The following is a 16505-nucleotide window of genomic DNA, read 5'->3' on the forward strand; positions in this document are numbered from 1 at the left end:
GATCTGTCCCCAAGCCTCAGCCGACCAGGCCGTTGCAAGTCTTCCCAACCCTAACCTTGAGCATGACCTCTGCCTGCACCACCTCCTCTTGCCAAGGACTCCAGGCTCCGTTTCCTTATTCAGACACTGTCCGTCTTCTGACTGAGCAACTCTGCCACCTCCAGCCCAATCCATCCAGTCAGTTCCCGACCCTGTCACCTCCAGCCCTGTCTACCCTCCCACTCCCAACTGTCGCTCCAGTCCTTTCTGTCCACTCAGCCGCTGCATTAGTTTCCTTTCACTGCCGCAACAAATGACCACAAACATAGCAACTTCAAACAATGCAAATGGATTCCCTCGCAGATCTCCAGGTCGGAGATCCAGGATGGCTCGGCTGGTCCTCTGCGCACGGTCTCCCAAGGCCAAAATCAAGTGTGGGCCAGCTGGCTCTTACCCGGAGGCTCTGGAAAGAATCCCAAGGTCATTCAGGTTGTTGGCATGATCGCACCCCTGCAGTTGGACTGAGGCCCCTGCTTTTCGCTGGCTGTCACCTAATGGTCACCCGCCCTTGGCTCCTGGAAGCTCCTCTTCGGTTCTTGCATGTGGACCCCACACCTCAGATCTCACACTTGGAATCTCTTCACTTGTCCTTCTGCCCCATCTCCACCGTACCTTCCTCTTCCTCTTCCAGTAGGAGAAAGTTCTCTGCCTTTGAAGGTGCATGGGAATGAATTGGTTGGGCCCACCTGGACGACAGATTTCACACCTTCCAGGAATCACAGGGTGGTCATCTTTGGGGGGCCATTATTCTGCCTACCACAGGTCCAGACCCTGTCACCTCCAGCCTCCAACTCTGCATCTCCAGCTCTGTCTGTTACATCCACACCCAGCTTTCTTCACTCTCTCATCCTTATCTTCTCACTCCCTGACTCTCAACTTAGTGCTGACTCCATCTCCGACTTGCTCTGTTTCTCTCTCCCTTTGTCCCTCTGTCTGTCCCTCCATGCTCATCCCCTCAGACTCCATTTCTGCCAGCCAGGCCTGATGGCTCAGCCAAACCTGAAAGCTCGCAGACCCTGTCTTGGGTGTCCCATCCGCTTTGCCCTCATCCCCAGAGCATCTCCTATTTCCTCCGAGACTCCTCCCTCAAGACCCACCATTGAGAAGGCACATCAGGGGCCTCTTGGCGCCGAGCCCTGGAGGCGATGCAGACACGGCATGCGCTTTCTCGCTTGAAGCTGGACTCAGGGTTGGATCAACCCACAAACAGACTCAGTACAATCTAGCAGTGCATGAGCGTAAATAAATGTGAACTTTCTTTTGAAAAAAATTAGATTTTTGATTATTCCAAAAAAACATCAATACAGTCCTCACGAGGAATATCAGAGCTCGATCGGCCTCTCCACACCTTCTCTCCTCACTCCCCACTCCCCACTCCCATTCCCCCTGCTGCCATTGGCAACCATTTATTGTGTTGAGAGTGTATCCTTGGCAAGTGTATTAGTTTGCTGGGGCTGCCATAAGAAAGGACTACAGACTGGGTGCCTTAAACAACAAATTTATTTTCTCACACAGTTCTGGAACTAGAAGTCTGGGATCAAGATGTCGGCAGATTTGGCTTCTTCTGACCCTCTTTCCTTGGCTTGTAGATGGCCACCCTCTCATTGTGTCCTCATACAGTCTTTTCTCGGTCTGACCATGTGCATGTCTTTGTTCAAATTTCCTCCTCTTACAAGGATACCAGTCCTATTGCATTAGGGTCCACCCTAAAGACCTCATTTCAACTTAATTATCTCTTTAAACACTTATCTCCAATACACTTTGTGATGTACTGGAGGGTAGGGTTTCAACATACGAATTTTGGGAGGACACGCTTCAGCTCATAACAGTAAGTATCCTTGCAAAATGTGTTAATTCCTTTTTATGCATGTATTTTTAATTTATGTTGGCAGTATTCCATATCTCATTCTGATGGTGACTTTTTCTTCAGCACCATCTTTAAGACCCACTCAGGGGCCGGCCCGATGGTACAGCAGTTAAGTTCGCACGTTCCACTTCTCGGCGCCCGGGGTTCGCATCCCGGGTGCAGACATGGCACTGCTTGGCAAAAAGCCATGCTGTGGTAGGCGTTCCATGTATAAAGTAGAGTAGAGGAAGATGGGCATGGATGTTAGCTCAGGGCCAGTCTTCCTCAGCAAAAAAAGAGGAGGATTGGCAGTAGTCAGCTCAGGGCCAGTCTTCCTCAAATAAATAAATAAATAAAAATAAAAATAAAGACCCACCCATGTTGCATTGGTACATCCAATGTCTATCCAATCCATTGAGTAAGACTCCAGGGTCAACCTTCACCACATGTAACCTCTCCACCCTCTCAGTGATGGGCACCTGAGTTGCCTCTGATTTCCCACCATTACAAATAATGTTACAATTAACATCAGTGTATATGTCCACGTATGGCCCAGAAGGAGTGGGAAGAGGGATTTGGGGGGTCTACAACCAGTAAAAGAATTGCTGAGTTGTAGGGGATACAGATACTATTTTGACTAGGTAGAAAGTCCTGATGAGTCTACTCTCTCTAGCTGTCCACAAGGATTCCATTAACCTTAACCACGCCTGGCATCTGGTGGCTTTGTGTTGTGTCAACTTAGCTAAGCTGAAACTACATTTCCCAAAATTCCTCTCCCCCGCACGGTTCGGCTTAGTGTTGGCCCGCAGAAGAAATTTGCGTGGGAGTTCAGAAGGCAAAAGTGAAGCAGCGGCCACGCTTACTCTTGGAGGTTTGGCGTGGAGTCAGGTGCTGTCGCAGCTCAAGCATGTCATCACGAATCTGCTGGCCCCCCTTACTGGTCAAAGTGGGCAGCAGCGGGGCCCACAGCTCTTCCAGCTCCCACTAGACCTCCTTCGGCTCCGTGAAATCCTGAGCCCACTCCGTGTGTAGTTCCATGGCAAAGTGTGCCAGCTGTTCTACAGGTCACCGGCGTGGTTGAAGCGGGAGGCTTGTAGGCAGTGAGAGACTGACACAGGTTATAGTTCATCACCATGAGTTCCAGCTCATGCCCAGAGTCCCAGTCTGTCTTTGAGCTCTCCAACTTCACGCCTGTCTTCTTTTCCCAACAGCTGGCCTGGCATCAGACACAGGGGCAAATAGACATATTCAACCAGCTCTCACAATTGCATGAGGTCTAATCCATATAATAAATCTATTCTAGCATCTTTAAAACGTTAAGTGAAAAGAAGCCAGTCACAAAGGACCACATGATGTATGATTCCATTTATATGTCCAGAATAGGCAAATCTACAGAGACAGCAAGGAGATGAGTGGCTACCTAGGGCTGGGGCTGGAGGATTGAGGTGGCGTAACGGCTAAGGGGTGTGGGGTTTCTTTTTGGAATGATGAAAATGTTCCAAAATTAATCATGGTGCTGGTGGTACAACTCTGTGAACATACCGAAAACCATTGAATTATACATTTTTTTTTTTTGAGGAAGATTAGCCCTGAGCTAACATCCGCTGCCAATCCTCCTCTTTTTGCTGAGGAAGACTGGCCCTGAGCTACTATCCGTGCCCATCTTCCTCTACTTTATATGTGGGACGCCTACCACAGAATGGCTTGACAAGTGGCGCTATGCATGCACCCAGGATCCGAACCGGCGAACCCCGGGCTGCCGAAGTGGAAAGTGTGCACTTAACCGCTGCGCCACCGGGCCAGCCCCTGAATTATACACTTTAAATGGTGAATTGTGTGGTGTGTGAATTATCACTCAAGAAGGCTGTTAAAATTAACTAATTCCAAAATATCACTCATAACGGCTCGCTTCTCTGATCAAACCCTAAATGATGTAGTATTATCCAGTTTGTTGATGTTTGCCAATCTACGAAGGGTAGTTTCTTGTTGCTTTAATTGCGCTTTTTCTGGTTACTCATCTCACGAGTTCCTTATCACATATTTCTCAGTCTTTTGGATTTTCTCTTCTGTAAATTGCTTGTTTTTCTGTAAATCCTTTGCTGTTTTTCTGTTGGAGATGCTATCGTCTTCTTTTTCATCCGTAGGAGTTCCTTCAATAGCCTAGTTTTCTATCCCTTGTCAATTTTAGACATTGCAAATATCTTTTCCTGGTTCATCATCGCTCATTACCTTGGCCCATGGGGTCCTTCAGGGAAGAGAATCCTTCATTTTGATGTAATCAAACTGATTTTTTTTTACTTATTGTTTATCCTTTTGAGATTTCTTAAAAGGTGTCCGTAATACACACCTACATTTTATTAACTTTATGATTTTTTTTTTGAGGAAGATTAGCCCTGAGCTAACATCTGCTGCCAATCCTCCTCTTTTTTGCTGAGGAAGACTGGCCCTGAGCTAACATCCGTGCCCATCTTCCTCCACTTTATATGTGGGACGCCTACCACAGCATGGCTTTTGCCAAGCGATGCCATGTCTGCACCCGGGATCCGAACTGGCGAATCCTGGGCCACTGAAGTGGAACGTGCACACTTAACCGCCGCATCACCCCTAGGGCCGGCCCCTAACTTTATGATTTTAACTTTTCTATTTGGGACTTTATTAGCAGATCGGATCCACCTTACATTATTATGTTCGGGACGGATAGGGCACCCATAACTGAGGATCTTTAAAGCTATAACTGGGTCTTAGGCAATTAGAGAGGAATAAAGCATTAAAGGATAAGGAACTGACTGCGCCTGTCTCTCCTGGGCCTCACCTTCTCCAGGAAAATCCCACCAGGCCCCCACGGTCACCACATCCCCAACTGATTTCAGCATCCACCTCCCAGCGGCTTCACACAACTGGGTGAGAGCTCCAACATCTACGTGGTTACCCAGCCCTGGTGTCCCTGGTGTTATTCTGATTTGGGGATTGGAAAAAACAGTATTCATTTGTAAAATAGCATTTATTAGCTTCACAAATATTTATTGAACTCCAAGCACTGGGGGTGCATTAAGCCACGAACATGAAGACAAAAGCCAGCCTCATGGAACTTGGGGGGTAGACAGATAATAATTAAATATCATCAGGTGATGATAAATGCTATGAGGAATAAAGCAGAGCGAGGCAGAAAGGAAGTTCTGAGGGGGCAGGACTTGTCACAGATAGGGTGGTCAATGAAGCCTACTCTCATATACAGAGACTGGAACAAGATAAAGGAGGAAATCATATCTGGGGGATCTCAGGGGAAACAGACTTTGAGGCTGAGGGAACAGCAAGTGCAAAGACCCCAAGGCTGGAAATGGCTTGGCTTGATCAGAAAATAAGGAGGCCAGGGCAGACAGAGCACAGATACGGATGGACACAAATAGGGGACATGATCACAAAAGCAGAGGTGGGGTGGAGAATGGCAGATCATGTAGGGTCTTTGGGCTGTGGCGAAGAGTTTGTATGTTATTCTATTTGCAATGGGGAGAGATCAAAGTACTATAGTTAAAGAAGTAACATAAACTTATTTGCTCATCAAAAAGATTACCCAGACTTTTGCTTGCCACTGTGATGGAGAGATAATATCTGACTAACTCCCATATCTGATTAACTGCCACCAAAATAACTATAAAAACTGGACACGATTAAATAAAAAAAAACTGATGGAGGCATCACAGAGCAATCAATGCAGACAGAAGTTAAAGAATCATGATCTCAGAGAGACAGGAAGTGTAATGAATTGAGCCTAACACCCTGCACGCAATTTCCCCTTAAGGCACGTACCAGATCCTAAATCGTGCTTCTGCTGAGAGAACACTAAGAAATCAAGCTGAAATCAAGAGCAAAGTTGCTTCCAAAAGAGTAAAGAGCTAAGAAGAGAAACTGGCAGTTTTACAGTACTAAAGAAACCAGAATTGGAATTCAGGGCCTGCCAAGGAGGAGGGATGTGGTCAACACCTCAGGCTCTCACACCAGAGTTGTGAAAGGCTACACTCTAGCAGAAGAGGCAAACGGAAACAGACCAGCCTCAACCGGATTATGGTGATCTGTCCATACTCTATCTGCATGACAGAAGAAAATTAAATCTTTTCTAAAGGGAGATAATACAAGCCAGAGAGTACAATTTTTATATACAATATTCATATTTTAATTTAAGAACTACTAGTCATGCCAGAAAACATGACCAAATGACCGACAACCGAGAGAGAAAAAAAAACGTAACTGAAGTCTGCGTACACAGGTGATCCAGATGGTGGCATTATCAGACACAGACTTTAAAGTAACTATGATTCATATGTTCCAAGAAATAGATGAAAACATGGAGGATTTCATCAGAGAACTGGAATCGAAAAAAGAGAGACAGGGAATTTAATGTAAATTTTAGGACTTAAGAATAAATCAAAATAAAAATTCTGTAGATGGGTTTTACAGCAGAATAGACACAGTGGAAAATAGTTTAGCAGAAAATATCTAGATTGAGTCATAATGAAAAAGGGTAAAAAATACATTAAGAAAACATATGAGACATACAAGTCAAGATGAAAACATCTAACAAACACGTACTGAAGTCTAGAAGGAGAGGAGGGAGAGAATGAGAACTAAGTAACATCTGAAGAGATACTGGCCAAGAATTTTACCAAATGGATGAGACATCGACTCACAAATTCAAGCTTTAGGAACCCCAAGCAGAATAAACACAAAGAAAACCATACTTAGCATATCACAACAAAATCTATGAAGACCTGAAACTATAAATCTTGAGAGCAAAGGAAAAAGACACTTTACCTTCAAAGAGGCAATAATAAGACTGACAGCTGACTTTGAAACAAAAAAATGGAGGTCAAAACACAATGACATAGTTTGAGTGCCAAAAGAAAGCAATTGTCAATGTAGAATATTATACCCAGTGAAAATATCCTTCAAAAGTGATGGCAGAATAAATACATTTTCAGACAAATGAAACAAAACATTGATCAGCAGCAGCCCTGCACAAAAAGAAATGCTAAGTAGGGTTTGAGAAGGAGGAAAATAACTCCACGATGAAAATTGGGTAATGCAGGGAGGAATAAATAACATCGGAAAAGGTAAGTATATGCTAAATCTGAACTGAATATTGACTGCTTAAAACAGTAACCCTACTATCTTGTGGCGTTTAAAATATATGTAGAGGGGCCAGCCCGGTGGCCGAGTGGTTAAGTTTGCACACTCTGCTTCGGCAGCCCAGGGTTTCACCAGTTTGAATCCTGGGTGCAGACATGGCACCACTTGTCAAGCCATGCTGAGGCGGCATCCCACATGCCACAGCTAGAAGGGCCCACAACTAAAAATACACAACTATGTACCAGGGGGCTTTGGGAGAAAAAGGAAAAAACCTTAAAAAAAAAAAAAAGATTAGTGGTCCACAAAAAAAAAAAATCTAATTATATGCCTTAATATAAAGACACAGGAAGATGGAAAGTTACAGGATGGAAAGATGTGCTATGTAAACACCAACCAAAAAAAGCTGGAGTAGCTACTGGAGTATATCAAAGTAGCCATTAAGGCAAAAAGCATTTTTAAAAGTAAAAAGGGACATTTCATAATGATGAAGGGGTCAACTCACAGGAAGATATAAGAGTTCTAAATCTGTATGTACTGAATAACATAACGTCAAAATATATAAAGCTAAAACAGACAGCATTGAGAAATGGAAAGACCCACATGGTCTTTCAGTAACTGGTAGAAGAAACAATCAGTAAAGATATTAAGGATTGGAACAGCATGATCAAAAAACTTGACAATACTCAAGCTGCAGAATACGCGTTCCTTTCAAATACACGCAAAGCATTTACTAAAACAAGCCAAATCCCTAACCGTAAAGCAAGTCTCTACAAATTTCAAAGAATTGAAATCACACAGAGTATGCTCTCTGAGCACAGTGAACCAAGTAGAAATCAACCGTAAACAGATAACTAGAGGGGCCGGCCCACGGCCGAGTGGTGAAGTTTGCGCACTCCGCTTCAGCTGCTGGGGAGGGGCAGTTTCACTGGTTCGGATCCTGGGCGCGCGGACATGGCGCCACTCATCCAGTAGCGTCCCACATGCCAAGCTCAATGATCCACAACTATGTACCGGAGGGCTTCGGGGAGAAAAAGGAAAAGTAAAATCTTTAAAAAAAAAAAAAAGATAACTAGGAAGTCATAAACTATTTGGAAATTAAGCAATACACCACTAAAATAATGCTCAAGTTAAATTAGAAAAATATTTTGAACTAAATAGTAATGGAAATATGACCTAACAAACGTCTGGAGTGTAGCTCAAAAAGTTCTCAGAAAGCAAATTATGTGCCTATATTAGAAGAGAGGTTAAAATCAATAATCTAAAAATATCAGTGATCTAAGCACTCACTTCTGAAAGCTGGAACAAAACCCAGCAGATTAAATGCAAATAAAGTAGGAGGAAAAATGAGAGCAGTCATCAATGAAATAGAAATGAATATATTTAAAAATTAATGAAGCCAAAAGTTTATTCTTTGACAAGACTAATAAAATTGATAAACCCTAGTAATTCTAATCAAGAAAAAAAGAGAAGGACTGGCCCCCTGGCATAGTGGTTAAGTTTGGCATGCTCTACTTTTTTTTTTTTTTTTTTTGAGGAAGATTAGCCCTGAGCTAACATCTGCCACCAATCCTCCTCTTTTTGCTGAGGAAGACTGGCCCTGAGCTAATATCCATGCCCATCTTCCTGTACCTTATATGTGGGACGCCTACCACAGTATGGCTTGCCAAGCGGTGCCATGTCTGCACCCGGGATCGGAATTGGTGAACCCTGGGCTGCTGAAGCGGAACGTGCACACTTAACCACTGCACCACAGGATCAGCCCCTTGGTGTGCTCCACTTTTGTCGCCAGGGTTCACCAGTTTGGATCCCAGGCAGACCTACACCATTCATCAGCCACACTGTGGCAGCGACCCACATATAAAACAGAGGAAGGTTAGTACAGATGTTAGCTCAGGGCAAATCTTCCTCAGCAAAAAAAAAGAAAGAAAGAAAGAAAGAAAAAAAGAGAGAGACAGCCCAAATTACTAATATTTTCACCACAGATCTTACAGATATTAAAAAGATAATAAAAGGATATAATAGCAACAACTTTATACAAAACATTTGAATTTTTATATAAAATGGACAAATTTCTTGAAAACCACACTTACCTGAAACAAAATGGAACATCTCAATAGTTGTATTTTTATAAAAGAAATTGAATTTGTAATTCAAAGTCTTCCCACAAAGAAAGCTCTAGGTCCGGGGGCCAGCCCAGTGGCGTAGTGGTTCGGTTCACATGCTCCACTTCAGCAGCCTGGGGTTCACAGGTTCGGATCCTGGGCATGGACCTAGCACTGCTCATCAAGCCATGCTGTGACAGCACCCCACATTAAAAAAGTAGAGGAGAACTGGCACAGATGTTAGCTCAGCGACGATCTTCCTCAAGCAAGAAGAGGAAGATTGGCAACAGATGTTAGCTCAGGGCCAATCTTCCTCACAAAAAAAAAGAAAAGAAAGAAAATTCTAGGTCCAGATGGCTTCACTGGTGAATTCTTCCAAACACGTAAAAAATAATATGGATCTTACACAAGCACTTCCAAAGAATAGAAAAAGAGAGAACACTTCCCAATGTACTATATGATGTCAGCATAGCCTTGTTATCAGAACCTAACAAGGACCTTACAGAAAAGAAAATCAAACCTGGCAATATAGAAAAAAGGATAATAAATCATGTTCGAATGGGAATTAATCCAGAAATGCAAGGTTAACTTTGAAAATAAATTAATGTAATTAACCAGGGCCAGCCCCGTGGCCTAGTGATTAAGTTTGCATGCTCCACTTCGGCAGCCCAGGGTTTCTCCAGTTCGGATGCTGGGTGCGGACATGGCACCACTCATCAAGCCTTGCTGAGGCGGCGTCCCACATAGCACAACTAGAAGGACCCACAACTAGAATATACAACTATGTACCGGGCGGCTTTGGGGAGAAAGAAAAAAAAAGAAGATTGGCAACAGATGTTAGCTCAGGTGGTGATCTCAAAAAAAAAAAAACTAATGTAATTAACCACGTTAACACATTACAGTCATGGATCACTTAACGATAGGGATACGTTCTGAGAAATGGGTTGTTAGGCAATTTGCTTATCGTGCAAACATCGTAGAGTGTACTTACCAAACCTAGATGGACACCTAGGCTAAATGGTGTTAATCTTATGGGAACAACTGTCATATAAGCAGTCCGTCATTGACCAAAATGTTATTATGCAGCACATGAGTGTAAACGAAAAAAAGATAATCTCAATGGATACAGACTGAGCAGTTGATAAAAATTTAGCACCCATTTATGATTTTAAAAAAACCTCTCAGAAAATTAGCATCAGAGAGGATCTTCCTTAATCTGATAAAGAGTAGCATCATACTTCATGGTGAATATTTGAATGTCTTTCCCTGAGACCAGGAAGGTGACAAGGACAAGGATATCTGCTATCACCACGTCTATTCAGGACTGTACTGGAGGTCCTAGCCAGGGCAACAAGGCAAGAGAAAAAAATATATAAAAATTTGAAAGGAAGAAATAAAATCATGATTATTCGTAAGGGGCATGATTGTGTATGTAGAAAATCCAAAAAAAAAATCTACAGATGAATCATTAGAATTAATAAGTCAGGTTAAGAAGTTTGCATCTTTTTTCCTTCCATCCATCTTAGGTTCATTGGCTGGGGCCCTGTAAATTAGACTCACAAGAAGACAAACTAACAAGAGGAAAACAGAAGTTTATTAGCATGTGCATCATGCATACACTTGGGAGCACTCAGAGATATGTAAAAGGGGTGATTAGAACTTGAGCTTATGTAGCATCTTAACAAAAGAACAATAAATTTGTAGAGAAGTGACAAGACAAAGGAAAATGACTGAGTTTCTAGGGCAGCAAATTGCAGGAAAGCAAATATATAGGAGAACTAATAGAAAATAAGGGCTGGTTAGTAAAGTTTGTTGTGTGGATTCCTCTGGCGCTCGCTGTATCTGAGCTGACAGGGGTCTAGAGCCATCTCCAGCGATTAAGTTTTGTCCTTCCTGGTAGGGAAGGGAGAGGGAACACCTTTACAAACTAATGCCCAACTTTTAGGCAAATAGGAGGGCAGAGAGCTTTTCTTGTATCTGCTTCTTCTCAACTGTCTTCAGTTCAAAATGATCCCTATGCCGTAGTGGCATATTTTGCAGTGGCACATTCTGCTACCCTTCACTATATATAAGATTAAGATAAAAAATCAATTATAGGGCCGGCTCCATGGCCTGGTGGTTAAGTTCAGTGTGCTCCACTTCAGTAACCCAGGTTTGGTCCCGGGGCGTGGACCTACACCACTCACTGGCAGCCAGGCTGTGGAGGCGACCCACATACAAAATAGAGGACGATTGGCACAGATGTTAGCTCAGGGACAATCTCCCTCAAGCAAAAAGAGGAAGACTGGTAACAGATGTTAGCTCAGGGCAAATCTTCCTCAGCAAAAAGAAAAAAAATCAATTATAGCCTTAAACATTAGGAACAAAAAACATTTTTATGAAATTTTAAAAATATGATTTGTGGGGGCCAGCCTGGTGGCTGAGTGGTTAAGTTTGCACACTCCGCTTTGTCAGCCCACGGTTTCGCGAGTTCAGATCCTGGGCCCAGACATGGCACCGCTCATCAGGCCATGCTTAGGCAGCGTCCCATATAGCACAACCAGAAGGACCTACAACTAGAATATACAACTATATATTGGAGAGAAGAAGAAGGAAAAGAAAAAGAAGAAGATTGGCAACAGATGTTAGCTCAGGTGCCAATCGAAAAAAAAATATATATATATATGATTTGATTTAGCATAATAAATAAAATATATAGAAATAAATGTAACAAAAGATTTGCTAGATCTCTAAACAGGAAACTATGAGACATTACTGAGAGTAATGAAAGAAAATCCAAATACATAATTCATAGCAACAGTATCCATAATTGCCAAAAAGCAGAAGCGTAGAAGGGTTATTCCTCAGAAAATTAAGAATAGATCTACCATACGGTCCAGCTATTCCACTGCTGGGTATTTATCCAAAGAACTTGAAAATACAAAGGCATAAAGATACATGCACCCCTATGTTCATTGCAGCATTATTGACAATAGCCAAGACTTGGAAGCAACCTAGGTGCCCACCAAGGGACGAATGGATAAAGAAGATGTGGTAGATATACACAATGCAATATGACTCAGCCATAAGAAATGACGAAATCCGGCCATTTGTGACAACATAGGTGGACCCTGAGGGTATTATGCTGAGCGAAGTAAGTCAGAGGGAGAAAGTCGAATACCGTATGATCTCACTTCTAAGTAGAAGATAAAAACAATGACAAACAAACACATAGCAACAGAGATTGGATTGGTGGTTACCAGAGGGGAAGGAGGAGGGAGGAGGGAGAAAGGGCTGATTAGGCTCACATGTGTGGGGCTGGATTGTAACAAGTCTTTGGGTGGTGAACATGATGAAATCTACACAGAATTTGAAATATGTTATGATGTACATCTGAAAGTTACATAATGTTATAATCCAATGTTACTACAATAAAAAAAATCTACTTGATTAAAAAAAAAGAGTAGGATGGTTAAACCGTGGCATATTCATGCCATGGAATATTATACAGTAGTGAAAAGAATGACCTAGGCTACAGGCTGAATCTCATAAACACGATGTTGAGCAAAAGAAGTCGTAATCAAAAGTGGCTACCTTTGGAGGGGAAAGGTTCTGAGGAGGTGTGAAGAAGACTTCTGGGCTTCGGGCAATACCGTCTTTTCTTATATAGGTGGTTTCATTACTGTATTACTATACTAACTGAGCTATGAGCTAAGATTTGGCACTTCATGTATGTTACGACCATATTATAAAATACTTTAAAAAAATTTTTTAGGTTTTACAAAAATTACCCAGACCTCAAAAAAGGAAGGAAGGGACAAGAAATACTGAACGAATAAACTGAAACAATGGAATTATAATAAAGCTAATGGAGTCCACCCCTTGACAGTCTGTGCCAAACAAACACTTGGTAAACATTCTTACTGAACTCCCATAAGACCTCATGAGGTGGATATTATTTGTCCCCATTTTAGAGAAGCTGAGGTTCAGAGAGGTGAAGTTCCTTGTCAGAGTCACACAGCAATGGCACTAGCTTTGTCTGATTCCGTATCTCACGCTTTTAACCGCTCACCACAACACCTGCCAAACAGGTTCTTTCCCAGGCCTTTTAACAAGCCACCAGCTCACAGCCAAAATAATAACTATCAATTAACACGGCTTACCACCTGAAGTCCTCAAGGTAACCAGAGAAGCAATTACTGTCTCCATTTCTGGGAGGAAAACAGGCTCAGAGAGGGTAAGCCATTGTACCAAGGTCATAGGTAGGAAGGGATGGAGCCAAAATTCAAACCCAAGAATGCCTGACTCCAGGCCCACAGCCTTATCATCACTCTCCACTGCCCAGGAGCTAAGAGGCGTGGATGCCATCCATTCATTCAGCGCTGTATTTTGAGGGCCCACACCTGGCCGGCCCGCTCTAGCCCCCAGACAGTCCCCTTCTGCATGTAGCTCACATTCCAGCGGGGGTGACAGACAGTACACAAATACCGAATGTCACACGGTGAGACGTGCCGTGAGGACCACTACAAAACAGAAGGCGGATAGTAAGATCCAGTGTAGACGCTGCGGCAGGGGGAGGTCTCTCTGAGGTTAGTGAATGATGGCTGGATGAACGAGAGGATGCAAATGACTCTTTCTCCGTGTCTGGGCTAGCAGAGAGGCCGAGCGGGTGGGACATCTTTTGTCCCCAATCCCCCTTCTGGGGAGTCAATTTTAGATGTAATTCTCTTCCTCTCTCAAGCCGGAAAAGCTGAGGTTATTTTTTTCCCCACTCTCTCCTAAAACGAATGAATGAAACGGTTTGGGAAAGAATCCTTCGGGAACCTATTACTACATGGCGACTAGAGCCACAAAAGGGCGCGGGAGTGGTGAGGCGGGACGTTATTGTGACGGTGGCGGGCGGCCTGGCACGGAACGGAGGGCAGAAAGCTCACGGCTTGGTGGCTGATGAGAAGCGAGGGATGGACAAGGAGTCCCTCCGTCCCCCTCTCTCGTGCTTGGGACCATTTCGCCAAAATTTGAGGCCGCAGAGAAGGCCCCAGCGCAGGCGACGCAGCCTCCCCTCCTGTCCCGCCACAGCCAACATCTCCCCACCCTTCACCTGCTCGGCCAATGCGCATGCCCCGACTCCACCAGGCTGGGAGCCCGCCGGCCCAGCCCTACGCGTGCGCAGCCTCCCTGCTGCAGGTAACCGACCAGACGAGCGTGCGCCTTCGGCCGCTGTGCGCCAGCGTTGAGGGAGGAGCCCAGGCGGGGCGGGGCTTAGGCGCCGCGCGAGCTCTCGGTCCCGCCCCGGCGTCCTCTTCGCTTTTTCTGGCGGGAACGGCGCACGCGCGCCTGGTCGTTACTCAACTGCCGTTCGTTGTTCGTCGCCTTCGGCTGTGTCCCGAGACTGGGACGTGGCCTCAGGTGAGCCCTGGCTGCGGCGAGGTTCCCCAGGGGAGCGCTGGCAGAGCCCCCGCATCGTAGCGGAGGGTCCCCACCGTCAGGGCCCCCCAGACCGTGTCAGAGTCTCCTGGAAAGCCGGCCGAGTCCCCTCGGGAGTGCTGCCAGGGACCCGCCAGGAAACCTTATAAACGCCCCCGCAGCCTTGTCGGAACCTTCTAGTTCTGTCGGCCTTCTCCCCCAGAGCCCGCCGGAGACCCCCTGCAGTGCTGTTACGCTCCCTCCCCAGATCCGGTCAGAGACCCCGGAAGTCCCTTCAGAGAGCCCCAGGAATCTTGTGAAACCCGCCAAGGGTCCTGTCGGGTTCCCCTCCCCAAAACCTGTCAGAGACCTCGGAACTCCAGTCAGAGACCCCTGGAAATCCAGTCAGACACCCCCCCCCAGAAATCCAGAGACCCCTGGAAATCCAGTCCTCCACCCCCTCTAGAAATCCAGTCAGAGATCTCCCAGAAATCCAGAGGCCCCTGGAAATCCAGTCAGAGATCCTCAGAAATCCAGTCAGAGACCCCCTGGAAATCCAGAGACGCCCTAGAAATCCGGTCAGAGATCCCCCAAAAATCCAGAGACCCTCGTAGAACCCCAGTCGGAGTCAGCACTCGCCCCCAGAACCCCAGCCCAGGGTCCCCCCCGGAATCCCTGCCTGGGTCCTCCTCCTCCTCGGGTGTCCCGGTCAAAGAGCCCAAGGTCACCCAGCGTCCCCCTCTGTCCCCCCAGGAGTCTGGCAGGAGCTCCCCGTGCCGGTCAGCACCCCCGCGGGGACCTTCCCTGTTCAGGGCCCCCTGTGCACCTTCCGGCTTGTCCAAACCCTGGAAGGGTCTCCCTTCCAACACCCCTTTTTCTAGGACGTTCTAAAAGCCACCCAGACGCGTGTGCTCCATACCCGCAGAGCCCGTATGGCGCCGGGACAAGTGAGGGGTGGGGAGCGCTTGGTGAGGAAAGGGGGCTCAGCAGGCGGGTGGGGGACACCCAGGTCCTGGTGACCTCCATGACCCTTGGCCCCAGCGCACCCAGCGCAGCCCCGACGGGCACCGCTGTCCCGTGTGATTATGAAAAGGACTCTGGAAAGGGTCCTGGAGGGGGGACAAGAAGCCAGGTGGTCAAGCTGGTTATCACGGACAGGGCGTTGTCGGGGCACCGAGGAGGGGTCCCTAACTGCTCCAGGGACTCAGGGAGGCCTCCCAGGGGAGCTGTCCCCAGGGCGGGGGCCTCAGGTGAGGATGGTGCGCGAGTGGCCTGGGCCTGCGAGGACCATGGGAAGGTGCTGAGCTCCCATGGCCGTGACGAGGGTGGGGGACCTGGAGGTCTGCCCGTGGAAGGAAACGTGACAAAAAGAGGCAAGGAGTCGCAAGGTCCACTGTGTGCCCCGCTAGCCGGAGGGGCTGGGACTTAGTCCTGAGGGCACTAGGGAGCCATGGCAGGGCTGGGTGCAGGGAAGGAGTGGAAGCCAGCAGCTCCAGATACAGGCTGATAGGGCAAGAATGTGCGCAACCCAGGGCGGTGGGGGAGCCCAGAGACAGCACCTTGTTCAGAAACATTGTCCCAGCGGAGGGGACATGTGGGCCAAGACGGGAAGGGCTGGTGAGGAGAGTGTCCCAGGCAGGGACCCAGAGGTGGGAACAGCCTTCGGGGACAGCGTGCAGTTCAGAGTCGCTGCAGCAGCAAGTGTGATTTGGAGTGGAGCGTCAGGTGAGGCCAGGCCTTGCAGTGCCTTCGATGCCAGGTCCAGCGTTTGGGCTGTGTCCCCAGGGTACTGGGGAGCCATGGAAGAACATGGAGCCCCGTGGGGATGGACTGGAGGGGGAGGCTGGTACAGGGGCCCAGGGGGAGGGGACGAGGCCTGACCCAGAGCTGTGGGGAAGGAGAGGAGGGGACAGGATAGAGTCATTGGGCAGGAGGCACAGAGCTGGGGACTTGACAAGCTGTGGGGAGGAGGGGAGGCGAGTGACCCCCAGCCATGGCCCCCCTTTGAT

This window comes from Equus asinus, chromosome 26 (assembly GCF_041296235.1).
Source record: "Equus asinus isolate D_3611 breed Donkey chromosome 26, EquAss-T2T_v2, whole genome shotgun sequence".
NCBI classification, from domain to species: Eukaryota; Metazoa; Chordata; class Mammalia; order Perissodactyla; family Equidae; genus Equus; species Equus asinus.